Below are 15,112 nucleotides of genomic sequence, written 5' to 3'. Positions count from 1 at the left end.
ATTTTTTTTCGTGGTTAACATATTGACATATATTCAATTCATATCAAGACAGAACGTCGTTAGTAGAGATAGAATGAAGTAATCTATGAAGTAGTCTATGGGGATGTTGAAACAAATTAAGGGGAAAATATTTACGTTCAGAGATTTTTTCTTCAACAGTTAACATAAACTGGATCATCATAGAGATTTAGAAGGCAGTGTTCGTATTATGAGGCAACCTGGTAGTCAGTATCCACAGTCCAATTGAGACCGAACCCAGGAAAGTAACATTAATTTGATGAAGTGACTCTCATTCGTCATCATTACTAGGTAATCTTCTGAACTCTATAGTTAGCCAATTTAGATATGAAAGTGATCACTCAATCACATTGATTGATGATAGTACTACATCATATACTAATTGACGTTAGGGTACTGAAATATCGGATTTGCATTCTATAACTTCATGTTATTAAGCTCGTTGCAAAATCTGAGGCTTCTCGTTTTGCTGAACATTATTGAAGAATACTGAACTCCGACATGGTAGCTGCTGTTCATCACCGCACAGCTTCCATCAGTTCTTTAGCTAATATCAATCCCTGAAACAAGTCACATTTAAAACATACAAGTCTTCACCAAATTAACTAACATATTTTTGTTTATTTACTGAACAGTGTTTCAGTCTTGGAGCCGAAGTAAAGTTGAAATGAAAATTTAGAATGGAACTATCATCAGTGGTGAATGTAATCAACCACTGAAACAGGTACTGAGGATTCTACAGAACAGATTATTCACAGATAGTAAGTATATTACGGCTAGGAAGTTTATCTATGTAACTTAATATAGCATAACATCTTTATAGAAGTCGAAATTTGACATAAGTTATTAAACTCTAAGAAACTAGTACACTTTATAATATTCAGCAATCAGAAATCATCAAGTATTTGAGAATGTAGAAGAATAGGTTACTTATGACCGACCAATCAATCAGTTTTAGACTTTTTGCCAGGTTTCTCATATTTCCTCTTCTTCCACACTTTCCTATGTAGTTGCTAGGTTCTCCACAAATTTCAGGACCTCAGCTCTAATGCTATTCTTCACTTGTTTGTTTCTGTATATTCAGGTTGTCTCTAAGGCTTTTCAGCTTTTTTTCGGCAGTTTCTGACCACCGTCTCCTTGTTTTCCCTTTCTTCGGTTTTGCCCAAGCTGTCTAAAAAGGCCCACTTTTTATCCTGCTGCTTGTTGGAGTACAGCATTTCCTGGTACCCTGAAATCGATTTTTTTTATAATCCCTTTCCAGTTGCTCTTCATATTTGTTTCTTCTTCTAAATGATCTTGTGAACCTTGAAACTTATTGATGGCAGCTATCGAAAACTATCTGAGCCTGTTGACATCTCGAAGGAAAGCTGTATTAAACTAGTGAAGTGATGTTTGTTTTAATGGCCCAATGCTGTTCTGGTTTCAATTTTAGCTTGACCATTGTCAGGTGATGGTCTTAAACTATATTGTCTCCTCTTTTCGTTCATGTCTTCCGTGAACCTTAAGAACTCAGTGCCTACTCATATGTGATTAATCTTGCGTTTGTCTTTTATCAGAATGGTCAGGTCTTTTCTCGGGGATCTATTTAGGATGGACTAGTCTCTCATAAAACTGGTCTTAATCATTTCCTTTCCTCTCATCGTTAAGTGTGTAACACTGGATGATATTCATCATAACTACTTCCTGGTCTTTGTGAAGAATCCCATTCGTGATGCTGGTGAAATGGGTTTCCCACTCTATAATTGCTTTATGTGCTTCTTCGAACAATATCAGTACAAATAATTGTAAACGTAGGACATTTTATTCTTCATGATCAGAATAGAATTATAGCCCTCCTGAAGTTAGTCTTTTTGTCTAGATGGTGTCCTTGAAGTCTCACTTCTTTCTATCTCATTCAGGTTGTATCTTCTCTTTTCCACCGCTATCTGAAACATCTTCACATTCTCTAACATCATTTGAACGTTCTAAATACTTATATTAACGATTGTATTGACCTTGTAGCTTTCAAAGAATTTCGACTTACACGAATCTAAGGCTTCGTATCACTTAATGTTGATTCATCGTTTATCACTAAAAATGGACTAGACATCAACCACAAAAATAAATATATAAGATCTATCAAATTATAAATATATTCGTATGATCTTATACAGTTTGCATAGGACAAGGGGAGTTATGACCAAGGGTAATAAATAGACACGGTTAGCTTCATTGGACCTAAATAACATTCCGTAACCAGGAACTGTCAAGTATTTGGTGTAAAAATTTGAAAGACAGAAAGTGTGATATTATTCAAGCAAAAGAGATAAGTCATCATAATGAAGAGAGTATAAGTCGGAATATTTGCATTTGCTTATGACACAAAATTGTGACTTCTATTTAAAATGCTAGTTGTCAAGGTCAGCCTTTAGTAGAAACAGGTTGGTACAGGAGGACTACACTGATCTTAATATCAGAGGAATCAGACGATGTATCATTTTGAACTATGAAAATAAGTAGACTGTACTAGACACCTGTATCTAGTAGGATTTATTGTGTGATAAAGAGAACGACCAAATACCCTTGAAAATTTAAGAATCACGTAAGTACTTCGTTGATAGGATTGCATGAAATGCATAACCTACTATTTCAGTGTCTAGGTGGTTTTGGTTGAAGGATGTCTGGGTTCAGAGTAAGGAAAAGTTGTGAGGGTACTACCAACTTTATTTTAAAGCTTCAGATTTCATTTCTCTTCTGTTCAGCTTATGTTGTGTATAATTTCAACTACTTAATAATAGTCAGTAGTTAATGTTTTGTTCAATCATGTTTAGGGCATGAACATGGTAACTATTGATATTTCCTTTCCATTAAGAACTGAGTACAGAATTACGGTGATGGTGATTCTTTTGTCAATTATTCATCGTCTTTCAAAACTATGAGCGCTATTGATTAATCTAGCATTTGGTATGTGCTTTCAAATATTGTCACGGATACCGAAAACGTTATATTTAATACTGTGCAGCTGTTATCGTTTCGATTTCTTGAAGCATTGAGAAACACTATAAGGGACGCAGTCATATCATTGGCGAAGGAAATATTGGAAAGAAGAGAACCATAACAATCACTGACAGAGTCAATTTACAAGTTTCAGCTTCTAATATAACTGTCTAGTTCCAGTTATAACTCAGTTGTCAGTTTACCGTACCCCGAATCCTGTTTCCTCAGTTATAAATATACTACTGCTTTTATTTATCAAGTCACTGTTACAACAAACGACACGTATACTGGTGTAAGAACATGACAATTTCAGTTACAGAAGTAAAATCAATCCTTCAGTTCAATGAAGATATGTTCATTCAATCTCATTTGATGATCATCAGTGCATTGAAGGAACACGTACTCAAACAATCAAGTTCGAAATCGCACTTAAAAATTATAGACATATTTAACGAAGTAACTGATACAGTTCCTGATGTAATAAGGAATAGTTTTTTGATTGAAGAAGAGGTTAACGTATTCTTTAGTACTATTGACTCTGAACAATGTTCAAATGCTCTTTTATTAGATTCTTACCATTTTAATTCTCCAGTCACCTCTGGTGAAATTTAAAACCATTGTTAGATCAATGTTCCAAATGAATCGATTTCTGATCAAATTTTAATGCTGTTATATCAGATGCTAACTATCTTAATGATTCATTAGTTTCGAATGAAGTTACACTCTGATCACATTTCAGATGTCATTGTAGCAGATGTTGTGTGCTCTCACACCTCATGTATGTTACATAGAATCCCTTGGCATAACAAGTGTTTGAGAAGTAATTGCGAAACCAGAATGTTCAGGGGTCACAAAAGGATCCTTCAATCTCTATGTATACCCACACACCACGACTCACATATATAATGGTGCTCGTCAGTAATAAAACAGCTCAGGTCAATAAAGTCACATTGTTTGTAACGTGGGTACATGAAGATTCAACACTGTTTCGTGGGGGAGGGAGAATTATATATTCATTGAACAAAGGAGAAAAGCATAAAAATCAGAAGGTTGAACAGATTGTTTTTCAAAAGAAGCTGGAACACGATCACCTAACCAGTCGGACATCTCAGAGAGTACGAAAATATATTCACGCGTAATTAATTGGAAAAGAAGGGGAGGTGATAGAACGGATAGAAAAGTCAAAATTATATTCTTTAAGCCCAACGTGTTTTTTGTTCAACAGTACCTCTGTCTTTTTTAATTCAATGTGATGTTACACATTATATCTTATCATGCTGAGCCATCCTTTCCCAATGATAATTTCCCTATCTATCTTTTGATGAATATTTGAGCTATTAATAAAATCAAACGGTTATTAAACTCTCCTTGTTTTTAAAAGGAAGGAGCTGGAAAGGATTGCCCAGGACAGGGTTGGATGGCGAATGCTGGTGAGCGGCCTATGCTTCTTCACGAGGAGTAACAGGCGTAAGTAAGTAAGTAAGTGTTTTTAAAAGAACATTTTTTATTACCTTTGTTTATTTAACCTCACTGTCATTATATCTGACAGACGTTTATTATCAGTATTATTATCATCCTGTAAAAATAAGTATATATATATATATATATATTTGCAATTGTACAGCTTTGAAAATGAATTCACTGAAAAGAGAAGTCTTCGCTGAACCAAATTTTCTTATTTCGAAAATATCATTGACATTTATCCTAGTCCGACTAGTTCATAACACGAAACTGAACAGTGAATGAAACAAAGGAACAAATTAATCGACAGTGTAGTGAAGGAGAACAAGAGTGGATGCAATTGAATGTAATTGAATATAAAATCACAGAATATCTTACTAAAATCTGAGAACTATATAGTAAATACTTGATTTGCAAAATATCAATCAATTGTCTGAAAGTTAATGGTTCCTTTTGTAAACATCCGTCTTCTACATGAAGTATATTCTATTTTTGACTCTAGTTTTATACTACTTATATCGATATAAGTAGCTTACATTACAATAGTATTGAGTTTTTCATTAGTATTAGTAGAAAAGTTGAAGTTTTTGATAAAATATGAAAGAGCAAAGGTCAAAATTGTCAATAAGTTAAATAAACAAACAACCAAGTTTATGGTTATAACAAATAGACAGTACCTGTTTATATCATCTTCTCATATAGGTTGGAGTATTCATTACACAATAAATTCCCAAACTGTTTCAGAATTACATTGATGTTTATTACAATGATTTGTTTGTTTATTTATTTTATGTAAATTATTATTTACTAATTGGACTTTAATTTTACAAGATAGAGAGTTTGTCCATTGTGTTAAACATTTAAACAAAACACGATGATTCGGTATTAATGACCAATTGATACCAAGGCAACCAATTGAAGTTGGTGGTAATGAACATGAATTTCGATTAAATTGTTGTTTATTTAAAAAATTAATAAATTGAGATCGTGCATGATTAGTAACTAAGATAGTACAATGATATAATGTAGATAAACGTTGTAGTTCAGATATAATAAGAGCAAGTTGTGATATACCTTTAATAAAAATATAAACAAATTGATTTAAAGTACATTGTAATGATACATTTTAATAATAATGATAATGAAAAACAATCAATTAAATAAACCGGATACACTTTCTCTATCACATTAAATCTTATTTTAAAATGTGCTGAATCCCTATGAAGATAATGAATGGTAACAACTGTTGGGATGCATGTATGGACTAATACTATACATATATTTCTGATTGTATGATTGTTAAGTAACTGAACTATTCATATTAGTGTTCCTCTTATTATGAGCTTTATTTTGACCCATAGACTATCATTATACGGTTTACTGTTCTTGAGTTAAGCCCAGTCTATTCATTACAGTCTTCCACACTCACAGCCACTTTTGGCTAGATCTTGTAGAAATGTTATTTTCTATTTTATAGTATGATGTGGTCTGTTTGGTTTGTATATAAACCAAGTATGTTTGAAATTCATGATTCATATCGCGGAGATTGAGATTGATGTTCTGAACTTAACAGGCGGGACTAGACAGAAAGCAGAACCGATAAGAACTTTAGACTGCTCATACTTGTTTTTGTGAATCATTGGTTCGGTCGATAAATCACTGTTTTGTAATTGGAGGTAACATTAGGTTATATATCAATAGAGCATAAGGCTACAAGTTGCAACAAAATGTGCCTTTTAGAATGAATCAAGAGTTAGTCACTAGTTTATAGATATTTAGTTTCAAAACAAGGTTGAAAATAGGTAAGCATTGAAATGTCTTTTTTGTGAAAAGTCAGTGGATATCGTTCGGTATATAAGTATTTGATAAATATGAAAAAAATACACTTAATTTGTGGCTGGTGGAGAAAGTTCAAATTTAGTTGGGATACCATAAAATACAGCGTTCCATACACATATGAATTATTAGGTTTTTTAAAACTCCAACAGTTTTATTTTTTACGCGTGTTACTCCTCGTGGAGGAGCATAGGCCACCCACCAGCACTTTCCATCCAATCCTATCCTGAGCAATCAGTTCCAGTTGTCATCCATCCTTTCCATATCTTCTATTTCCCGATGTAATGTGTTATTTGGCCTTCCTCTTTTCTGCTTCCCATCAGGATTCCGTATTAGAGCTTACCTCGTGATGTAGTTTGCTGATTTCCGTAATGTATGTCCTATCCACTTCCATCGTCTTTTAATAATTTTCTCTTCAGCGGGAAGCTGATTTGTTCTCTTCCATAGTAGGCTACTGCTGATGGTGTTGAGCCAACGAAGATTCAGTATCTTACGTAGACGATCGCTTATAAATACTTGCACCTTCTTGATGATGGTTGTAGTAGTACTCCAAGTTTCAGGTCCGTACAGCAGGACTGTCTTTACGTTCGTGTTCAAGATTCTAACTTTCATGTTGGCTTACAAACAGTTGTTTTGAGTTCCATATGTTCTTCAATTGCAGGAATGCGGCCCTTGCTTTGCCGATTCTCGCCTTTACGTCTGCATCTGATCCTCCTTGTTCATCGATGATGCTTCCCATGTACGTGAAGGATTCCATATCTTCCAGAGTTTCGCCATCAAGTGTGATTGAGTTGGTGTTCTCCGTGTTGTATTTAAGGACCTTCGTTTTCCCCTTGTGTATGTTGTGGTTTACTGATGCAGAGACTGCTGCTACACTGGCTGTCTTTATCTGCATTTGTTCGTGTGTATGCAATAGGAGGGATAGGTCATCTGCAAAGTCCAAATCGTCTAATTGGTATCGAGCTGTCCATTGTATGCCGTGTTTTCCGTCAGATGTCGATGTCTTCATAATCCAGTCGACCACCAGAAGAAATAGGAAGGGGGGAGTAAACAGCCTTGTCTGAAACCGTGTTAGATGTGCTAAGAGTACCTCCCCAAGAAGACTTTAAAAACGATTTTGCACTATCGCGTACTGCTTGAGAATGAACTTGTACACCATCCGATCACAGCTCAGTTGTCAGGAGATTAAACAATCGCGCGCAAAACCGAAGGTCGTCGGTCCGATTCCTATTGTGTATATTTACTTATAAGAAATCCCGTACTAGAACAAAACGCTCTTCCTGTGCTTCCACGTTTTTAATGATTGTCTTACGTCGGTCGATTCTTAAGTTTGGTGTTCAACAATTTTTACAAGCCTATAATAACCGTCTAACTATGAATTAACGACTTTACCAAACCTTGATGTAAGATGAAGAAATACTGAACATGAATAACTAGTTACTCATATTACTTTAAAATGTCGGACTATAGTATAAACTAGGAGATACTTTTCACTCACGAGAAAACTTGCTACGACATGAAGATCGAGAATTGAAGCAATGAAAACAAAGTTACAGTTTTTGAGGTCCAAGTTGATTGGGAATAAACACTAATGCTTTAAGGAATTATATAACATATACAACGAAATACAACATAGAATCGATATTGACTGAGATCTTGAACCGATTGATGCTAGACTATCATAGAACACCTGGAAGCGCTGAACGGCCGATTTGTCCTATCATGGGAGTCTTCAATAATGTGCAGCCACAATCCCGCTCGCGGGATTCGAACCCAGGGACTTCTCGGAGTTCTAGTGAGAAGCAGTGACCAGTGGAGCCAATCCGTGTCGGGTAGAGACAGGTATCTACTTCAGTACAATAGAAGATGATCGAGCGATTTCGTGTAAAGGTTGATACCAGCTCAGTGGTCTAATAGGTTAAGAGTTCGCGCACCAGACTGAAGGACCTGCGTTCGAATCTCGTAAGCGGGAAGATTCCCACAATAGGACGGAACGGCCGTCCAGTGCTTCCAGGTTTTCAATAGTGGTCTAACATCAATCGGTTCAAGATCTCAATCAATAACTTAATAATCTCCATAAACCTATACTGACAGAATCGATAGTCTAAGACAAGAAAAGGGTAAACAATTATACTACATTAATCCAGTATTATGTGGCTTTTAGAGTAACTAACAAACTAAATTCATCAAATGACAATACTACCATACATATAAGTCTACAAAGAAATAACTTACCCAATTGTGGTAAAGTGGACATACACGATAAAAATGGTATTGTTAAACTATCTATAATAATAAGTTTACAATTTGAGAAAAATTCTTCAGTAGGAGTGGATAAACTATGTAGATGACGTTGTGCTTTATCTATATGCATTCGTATGGTTATTAGTGAATCAATGAGATGGCCAAATGTTGGTACTAAACAACAACGAATCCTAGTGAGATATTGTTTGATATCCTAAACCGAATTGAGAATAAAGAAGTAGAAATACACATGAAAAATGGAAAGGGATTGAAGATAAACATGAACAAGTATAATCAAATATTATGGTTGATGTAACATATTATTGCAAAGAAAGTTTCAATCTATTTATTTTTGAGAAACATTTTATGCATGAGAATTGGAAATAATTTATGTTTATCAAGTCTAGGTAAGAGATGAAGTAGTTTATGAATAAATAACTTCATATTGGAATGCCCGATATACAAATAAGTAACTCTTCTTCACTTAGCACTCAAAATATGATTGAAGCAAACGGTACTGGGTTCGAGTCCCAGAGTGAACATCAACTTTGGGATGCAGGTACATGCGGCTGACGAGCCCCAAATAGGACGAAATGCATGGCCTGAATTCCACTGCTAGTCACTATACATCATTGCTTAAAAAGCTTGTGACTGAAGGCATTATCGAGGCAACCTGCACAGGATGCACATATGCCAACATGAGACTGATCAATTACAGTTTTAAATAACAATGGGAAGATACAATTAAAACAACACCAAGTGAATTTAACTTCACCCATCGCACAAGCAAGTGGCTATCAGGACTCAGTAGCTAAAAGAGTAGAGCGATGGTGTTTGAAGCGAACGTTAGCGGGTTCGAGTTCCAGAGTGAACATTAACTTTGGGATGCAGGTATATCCAGTTGACGAGTCTCAAATGAGACGAAACGCGCGTCAAACTGCATTCCACTGATAGCCACTATCCATCTCTGCTTAAAAAGCCTGTGAGTTAAGGCTATATCGAGGCGATCCGCATAGGGTGCATATATCCCAATAAGAGACTGATCAATTACAGTTCTAAACATGAATGGGAATATTCAAGTAAAACAAAACCAAGTGAATTTATGGTTGAAATATTGAAAAAAAAACGATGAGCAAATCTTCAGCTAGGAGAGTAGATCCGTAAACTCAATCAATGAAATAGTTTTCTCTACAGGAATAGATATGACAGACGATCTAAAATAAGGAAAGCAGACAGAACTGACATGTATCATATGTAGCTGATTCACAGGAATATTTGCCGCATGACATGACCTAATTAATAGTATCCGAGTAGTATGTCTTCAGTCAACTGATTTACTCGTTTGAAACAATTTTGAATAGAACACATTGCGACAGTGTATCGTAAGTGATAGGGAAATATCGAGATGAAAATCTTCTTCATAACAGTTGTATAACTTCCCGAAACACTGAAACAGTTTGCAAACCTATAGATGACGTAAACTAACCTACAATTAACGTTTTAATCGTAGTGCATTGTACTAAATTGAAGATTTCTTGAATGTGACAGTTAAGCAGTTGATGGAGATAATACCAAAAAGGTTTATCATTTAGGAGAAATACAATTAATTAGATGGTAAACAGTTCAATTACTTACATCATAGAAGTGTTTGATCCGATTTACCTACATATTTGATAATATTCCTTTTAATATTATGATATCTACTTTTCACTTTACTTAAACATTTGTTTAGATACATTCGCTTGGTATTGTTTACTTCCCATTGATGTTTAGCACTGCAATTGATCAGTCTCTTATTGGCATATGTGCATACTGTGCGTATTGTCTTAATTCAAAAGCATTCTAAGCAAAGATGGATAGTGACTAGCAGTGGAATGCAGTTTGACGCGCGTTTCGTCTTATTTGAGACTCGCCAGCTGGATGTACCTGCATCCCAAAGTTGATGTTCACTCTGGAACTCGAACCCGCTAACGTTCGATTCAAACGCCATCGCGTTACCCTTTTAGCTACTGAGTCCTGATAGCCATTTGCATGTGAAATGGGGTGAAGTTTTAATTCACTTGATATTGTTTATATAATTAAGTTATATACCTTTTTTTCTTTCAAATATTTTTGTGTGCTTAACAATTTAGGTCAACATTATAAACAATATTTTCACTTTAATAATATCAGAATTTTGAAGGAATGTTATGAATGGATCAGTATATAGATTTCTAGACATATTCTATCACATAAAAGTATGACCTATATACGGATATTGTGCTTTGAAATGTGATTTATGCATCTTCATTACATTATTATTATGTAAAAGAATGTAAAGAATGAAATCAATTCCGAAATATTCGATGTGAAAAACACGGTGTAATAATCTAAAAGGCATTTAAAATGATCTATAAACTCGTAAACAATGATTCATTCTTCTGAAAGATCAAGATTTAGATGGTGGTTGGAGGTAGTCAACAGGAAACCCTGGACCCGGGTTTCGTGCTATTTGGCACTCGTCAGCAGTGTCGAGTCACCTAGACTGGTGACCACACTGCGACATGATCGATAGCATTCTATCTGCACTAATAAGGACTAGACACGCATGACATTGATCACCACTCAGTGATCAATCAATTGTGATTACATCTCAGTCCTACAGGAGGTTAGTCGCGGCTCTGATAGCTCAGTGGTAACGTCTCTGACTATGAAGCTGGGTGACACGAGGTCGAATCCGCCAGGGAGCACCAGTTCCCTCAAGATTACACGCATGACATTGATCACCACCCAGTGATCAATCAATTGTGAAAGATCAAGATATACGGTTGAACCGAATGTCCTTAAACATCCTGAACACGGATGAATTAAGAAATCACACAATTACGACATAGCTGATTTGTATTCGATGAAGGAATTGGATATATATACTTCATGGGTCATGACTATGGAGTTCCTAAACATAGATATATTCTGTATAAGTGAAGTCAGAAAACAGCACATATGTATGGCAATTCATATGACCTCGCTTAACAAGTATGAGGAACCAGAACACCTAACTCTTTATGTATCTGAAATTTCTCAGTAACTTCATCTCGTTTGAGATGTGTGACCATAGCATTGAGTCCCAGAGTAGAATGTGGAATTCCTGACTGGATTCTAGTAAACAGTCAACCTGAAATGGTCACGACAAATAGTAACTACAGAATCCCGGTACATATGAGACTGCAAATAAAAGTAGAATAAGTGTTTATATCCCAAGTGAATGATTGTACATATGCTTGGAACGGTATTTACGTATGGTGACACCACTAACTATGATGGGGAGCAGACAACATTTGAATACTAGCTGAAAATATAAATCCGTAAAATGACGAACATATTTACACAACTATACAGAAATCGTCTAGATGAATACTGTATTTCAATAGATGTGGATATTCGCATAAATATCACCCGTGATTGTCCAACTTCAATTGGCTCATGATCTCATCTATTAGTTATTATAATATCCACAAAACCCCTTCTGATACTAATCAACATATGCTCACTAGTGATTGACTTCAAAAATTATTTCCTAGAGTTCTAGTGAGAAGCAGTGACCAGTGGAGTTCAACCGGGTCTGTTGTGAGATGGTAACTCACTGATGACAATGGTGGATGTGTCGCTCAATTTCATGGATCAGTTGAAGTTAGACATTAACACAGTTGGATGCCGACCATCTCACAGGTCTAGAGTGTAAGTGTTCGCGAGCGAGATCGACAGGTCCTGAGTTCGAATCTCACGAGGTGGGATTGTGGATGCGCAGTGGTGGGGAGTCCCGCAATAAGACGAAACGGTCGTCCAGTTCTTCCAGGTTTTCTATGGTGGTCTACCTTCAATTGACTCATGATCTCAACTATTAAAATTACTATAATATCCACACAAAAAACCCCTTCCAATACAAATAAACATCAATTCACTCTAGAAAATTCTTCAATTATATATGGGACTTTATATAATTGTATAAAATGTAATACAACATATTCTAAAACGATAATCATATTTAGGGCTAACAAGCCTTTTAAACATTACAGTATACCAATTTAAGATAGTTGATAAAATTAACTAGAATTTATTAAACTGAATAGTGTATAATGATAATTTTAATCAGTTTATAGGTCATTCGAAATTGCAAAATAAGATGAAAGAGAAATGCTATTAAAATTACAATTTAAGTTATATAGTATAGTGAAATTATTGTATGAATTCATTATGCGATAGTAAAGTAGAATCAGTACTAATTAAATTTATTATAATAATAAAATCCTCACGATGCTCCACTGCCTTGTGGGTCAGACGTTTAGATCAATGGCTCGGGGTGTGGCCCCCTAAGAAAACCACTTGCCTCGATCTGAGAACGCGGGCAGTATCACAGCCCACACACAAATAAAATGAAAATGGCTATATTTACTGAAAATTCTATTCTCGCTTCGATTTACAGTCATATTATTATTATTATTATTATTATTTACTACGTTATTATTATTTACTACGTTATTTATTCACTCTTTTTTATTCCCACTGTATGTATCCTTATTTTTCGACTTATACAGCAGCTCGCCTATGGTGGAAACTCGGTTTTATTTAAACGTTCTCGAGTTAGTGACTGGTTGAGAATTGTATGCTACCACCAAATACGAATACTGAAGCAGATTTTTGAAACCACATGCACCATCCAAACTGTCTGCCTTCAGCGTTCGCACATTTATGCAGGTCGGACAACAGATAAGGCTGGCTATGTCTTTGGAAAGTCTTAATATCGACGTTTGTTGTCTATCTGAGACCCGTATTCAAGACTCTGGTGAAGTACTACAAATTCGATCTCCATCTGTCGCTTCGAAAAGCTTGTTTTACGTGAGTTTATCCGGGGACCCTGTGGCATCTTCGTCTGGTCTTGCTGGCGTTGGTGTCTCACTAAGCGCTAGAGCTGAGGCAGCACTAATCGATTGGATCCCCATTAACAGTCGGTTATGTGCTGTTAGATTATAGAGTTCCATCAAAGTGAGAAGAAATCGGCGTGAGAAACCATGTCTTTTCGTCATTTCCGCCTATGCCCCGACAGATTGCAGCCCGGATGCAATCAAGGATGAGTTTTACCACCAGTTATCAGTTCTTCTCCAGAAAGTGCGTTCGACAGATATTGTAGGACTAGCCGGAAACTTGAATGCCCAGGTCGGGCGTCTAGACACGGAAGGGAATCGTTTAGGTGACCGATGGGGACTTGCTGGTCGCAGGATAGATAACAGGGACCGCCTACTGCAACTGTGCACAGACCACAACCTGTTTCTGGCTAGCACTAACTTTCGGCACAGTCATCGCCGATGTGCCACCTGGCGTCCTCCCTCTGCATCTCAAGCCTGGACTCAGATTATTTATTTATTTATTTGAACACATGAATATTGGTACAAGAGAGCGCCAATATATATGCGCCACACAAAACAATGAGAATTCGAAGAGAAGTAGAAAAAACTAAGGAGCGCAAAAGAAAAAGAGAACAATGACGAAGAGATTGGAGTAAGGTAGTGTGGTAGTAACGAGGGAACGAAAAGGTACAATCAGAAGAAATCTTTCAGGTAAAGGAGACACAACCACTTTTTATGAAGAAAGTAAAAGAAGGTTACAGAAGGATCGCCACTGGCTTCTATTCTGAGCCATATCTGATAACGTCTCTAGCCACTGTGTAGCGCCATCTCTCAGACCCCAACCAAGGAGTCGTGAAGGACCAACAGAAGCCAGTCCTTTGAAGCTTTCTTTCATGCCACGACACCATGTCATGCACCGACCACCTCACCGCTTCTTCCAACTAGTCCCAGAGTCGGCAAGTAATGCACGACGTGGGATTCTCTGGGACGACATTCGGAGAACATGTCCAAGACACCGAAGTCGGTGTTCCAAGATGGTGACACCAATTGAATTATCATCTGTGTGCCCGAACACACGATGCCGAACCTCTGCATTACTAACATGGTGTTGCCACTGAATGTCAGCAATCCTTCGGAGACAGCGATCATCAAACACAGTGAGTCGTCTAACGTCCTCAACTCGGAGACACCAGGTTTCACAAGCATAGAGCAAAACTGCTCTCACCGACGCGTTGTAGATCCGGCCTTTTACAGCCAGACTTTTAGGATGTTAATAAACTTCTCAGGCACACCCTTCTTCGATAGACAATCCCAGTGAACAGTCCTATCCAACGAATCGAAGTCATCCCTAATGTCAAGAAACACTACAATTGTTGGCCTTTGATAAGTATGACGGTGTTCTAACATTTGGCGGAGGGTGAAGATATAATCAATACATCCCCGACCGAAACGAAACCCAGCCTGCTCCTCGCGAGTCAATCATTCTCGGGTTTTGAACAACCTTTGAAGTATGACGGAAGCCAATAGCTTGGACGCAATCAGAAGTAGACTTATCCCCCAATAGTTGTTACAGGAACGACGTGAACCCTTTTTAAAGATAGGGGCAACTATCGACTCATTCCATGACGTTGGTTCACTCTCTATTTCCCAAACCTTTGTCAACAACGTCGTCAGTTCCTTAACCAGAAAGTCAC

The 15,112-nt window shown here is 36.6% G+C and overlaps 1 protein-coding gene across 1 annotated transcript in view; it reads right to left on the bottom strand.

The window, feature by feature from the left end:
• Positions 1-1,338: 1,338 nt before the first annotated feature.
• The window catches only part of PRPS1 (Ribose-phosphate pyrophosphokinase 1), a 41,517-nt gene continuing 27,743 nt past the window's right edge, over positions 1,339-15,112 (bottom strand). The window contains exons 10-11 of the mRNA XM_012945947.3: positions 8,527-8,749; positions 1,339-5,529 (exon numbers count right to left, since the gene is read on the bottom strand). The gene's annotated coding sequence lies outside the window, so the exon portion shown is untranslated. The remainder of the gene's footprint in view (positions 5,530-8,526; positions 8,750-15,112) is intronic.

This window comes from Schistosoma haematobium, chromosome 2 (assembly GCF_000699445.3).
Source record: "Schistosoma haematobium chromosome 2, whole genome shotgun sequence".
In the NCBI taxonomy this organism is placed as follows: Eukaryota; Metazoa; Platyhelminthes; class Trematoda; order Strigeidida; family Schistosomatidae; genus Schistosoma; species Schistosoma haematobium.
The sequence above is the reverse complement of the archived record's forward strand: the minus strand, read 5'-3'. Positions and strand labels throughout refer to the sequence as shown.